Below are 3,570 nucleotides of genomic sequence, written 5' to 3' on the forward strand. Positions count from 1 at the left end.
CGCCAAGTCAATCCTAAGCCAAAAGAACAAAGCTGGAGGCATCACACTACCTGACTTCAAACTATACTACAAGGCTACAGTAACCAAAACAGCATGGTACTGGTACCAAAACAGAGATATAGATCAATGGAACAGAACAGAGCCCTCAGAAATAACGCCACATACCTACAACTATCTGATCTTTGACAAACCTGAGAAAAACAAGCAATGGGGAAAGGATTCCCTATTTAATAAATGGTGCTGGGAAAACTGGCTAGCCATATGTAGAAAGCTGAAACTGGATCCCTTCCTTACACCTTATACAAAAATCAATTCAAGATGGATTAAAGATTTAAATATTAGACCTAAAACCATAAAAACCCTAGAAGAAAACCTAGGCATTACCATTCAGGACATAGGCATGGGCAAGGACTTCATGTCCAAAACACCAAAAGCAATGGCAACAAAAGCCAAAATTGACAAATGGGATCTAATTAAACTAAAGAGCTTCTGCACAGCAAAATAAACTTCCATCAGAGTGAACAGGAAACCTACAACATGGGAGAAAATTTTCACAACCTACTCATCTGACAAAGGGCTAATATCCAGAATCTACAATGAACTCAAACAAATTTACAAGAAAAAAACAAACAACCCCATCAAAAAGTGGGCAAAGGACATGAACAGACATTTCTCAAAAGAAGACATTTATGCAGCCAAAAAACACATGAAAAAATGCTCATCATCACTGGCCATCAGAGAAATGCAAATCAAAACCACTATGAGATATCATCTCACACCAGTTAGAATGGCAATCATTAAAAAGTCAGGAAACAACAGGTGCTGGAGAGGATGTGGAGAAATAGGAACACTTTTACACTGTTGGTGGGACTGTAAACTAGTTCAATCATTGTGGAAGTCAGTGTGGCGATTCCTCAGGGATCTAGAACTAGAAATACCATTTGACCCAGCCATCCCATTACTGGGTATAAACCCAAAGGACTGTAAATCATGCTGCTATAAAGACACATGCACACGTATGTTTATTGCGGCATTATTCACAATAGCAAAGACTTGGAACCAACCCAAATGTCCAACAATGATAGACTGGATTAAGAAAATGTGGCACATATACACCATGGAATACTATGCAGCCATAAAAAATGATGAGTTCATGTCCTTTGTAGGGACATGGATGAAATTGGAAACCATCATTCTCAGTAAACTATCGCAAGAACAAAAAACGAAACACCGCATATTCTCACTCATAGGTGGGAATTGAACAATGAGATCACATGGACACAGGAAGGGGAATATCACACTCTGGGGACTGTTGTGGGGTGGGGGGAGGGGGGAGGGATAGCATTGGGAGATATACCTAATGCTAGACGACGAGTTAGTGGGTGCAGCGCACCAGCATGGCACATGTATACATATGTAACTAACTTGCACAATGTGCACATGTACCCTAAAACTTAAAGTATGATTAAAAAAAAAGAAAAAAAAAAAAGAAATTACAAAGAAAAAAAAAATCAGATAAAACACAAATAAATAGAAAAACATTCCATGCTCATAGATTAGAAGAACGAATATTGTTAAAATGGCCATACTATAGAAAGCAATTTATAGATTCTGTGCTATTCCTATCAAACCACCAACCTCATTCTTGGCAGAATTAGAAAAAAAACTATTCTAAAATTCATATGCAACCAAAAAAGAGCATGAATAGCCAAAGAACAAAGCAAAAGAACAAAGCTGGAGGCATCACACTACCCAACTTCAAACTATAGAATAGGGCTACAGTAACCAAAGCAGCATAACACTGGTACAAAAACAGACATGTAGATCAATAGAACAGAATAGAAAACTCAGAAATAAAGCCACACATCTACAACCAACTGATCTTCAACAAGGCAAACTAAAACAAGTAATTAGGAAAATGGTGTTGGGATAACTGGCTAGCCATATGCAAAAGAAAGAAACTGGACCCTTATCTTTCATTATATATAAAAATTAAATCAAGATGAATTAACTTAAATGTAAGATGAATTAACTTAAAAATAGATAAATGAAATAAAATAATTGTAAAATGTAATTTCACAATTTGAATTTAAAAATCCTAGAAGACAATCTACAAAATACCATTCCCAACATTGGTGGCCTTGGCAAAGAATTGTTGGCTAAGTACCCAAAAGTAATTGCAACAAAAACGAAAATTGACAAGTGGGACATCATTAACATAAAGAGCTTCTGCACAGCAAAAGAAACTATGAACAGAGTAAAGGGATATCATTAACATAAAGAGCTTCTGCACAGCAAAAGAAACTATGAACAGAGTAAACAGACAACCTACTGTTTAGGAGAAATTATTCACAAGCTATGAATCTGTCAAAGGTCTAATATCCAGAATCAATAAAGAACTTAAATCAACAAACAGAAAATAACCCCATTAAAAATTGTCAAAGGACATAACAAACACTTCTCAAAAGAAGATATACAAGTGGCTAATAAACATATGAAAAAATACACATCATCACTAATCATCAGATAAATGCAAATTACAATCACAATGAGACATCACAATGGTTATTACTGAAAAGACCAAAGGGAAAAAAAAAAAAGATGCTGGCAAGGCTGAAAGGGAACACTTACACATTGCTGGTGGGAACGTAAGTTAATTCAGCCACTGTGGAAAGAAGTCTGGAGATATCTGAAAAAAAAAAAAAAAACTTAATAGAGCTATCCACGTAAGGAAAAATAGAACATTTTACCAAAAAGACATATGCACTCATATATACATTGTAGCACTATTCACAATAGCAAAGACGTGGAATAAACCTAGATGCCAATTAATGGTAGAATGGATAAAGAAAATGTGGTACATATACATCATGGAATACTATGCAGTCTTATAAAAGAATGAAAACATGTCCTTTGCAGCAACATGGAGGCAGGTGGAGGCCATAGCCCTAAGTGAATTAATGCAGGAAGAGAAAACCAAATACCACATGTTCTCATTTATAAGCGGGAGCCAAACATTGAGCACATGGGCATAAACATGGGAAGAGCAGTCACTGTGAACTACTAGGGGGGAAGGGAGGGTGGTATGCTTTGTGACACTACCTATTGGGTACTGTGCTCACTACATGGGTGCAACATATCCAGGTAACAAACCTGCTCGTGTATTCCTGCCATATCTAAAATAAAAGTAGAAAATTAAAAATATATAAACAATAAAAGTAGATAAATGAAATAAAATAATTGTAAAATGTGAAATTTAAAAAACACCCATAAGCAGAGAGTAATATTTCTAGGTCATGAAATTAAATGTACTGCTTAAGTTTCTTCATTATGTTTTGCATATATATATGAAAATACTTCTCATTTTAATATTTTAAGATATGGCAAACTTTAATATAAGGGCACATAAGTCAACACCTTGATAAATGTTTTACAAATTAAACACAGCTGTGCAATAAACACCAAAATCAATAAAGACATTATTAGCAGTCCCCCACCCCAATTTCTTTTGCTTTCTCTTTCAGTGTATTTTTGTTTCCTCAAAGATAACCACTATTCTGACTGCTGAGA

The sequence above is a fragment of the Gorilla gorilla genome, chromosome 5, assembly GCF_029281585.2.
Source record: "Gorilla gorilla gorilla isolate KB3781 chromosome 5, NHGRI_mGorGor1-v2.1_pri, whole genome shotgun sequence".
Classification (NCBI taxonomy): domain Eukaryota; kingdom Metazoa; phylum Chordata; class Mammalia; order Primates; family Hominidae; genus Gorilla; species Gorilla gorilla.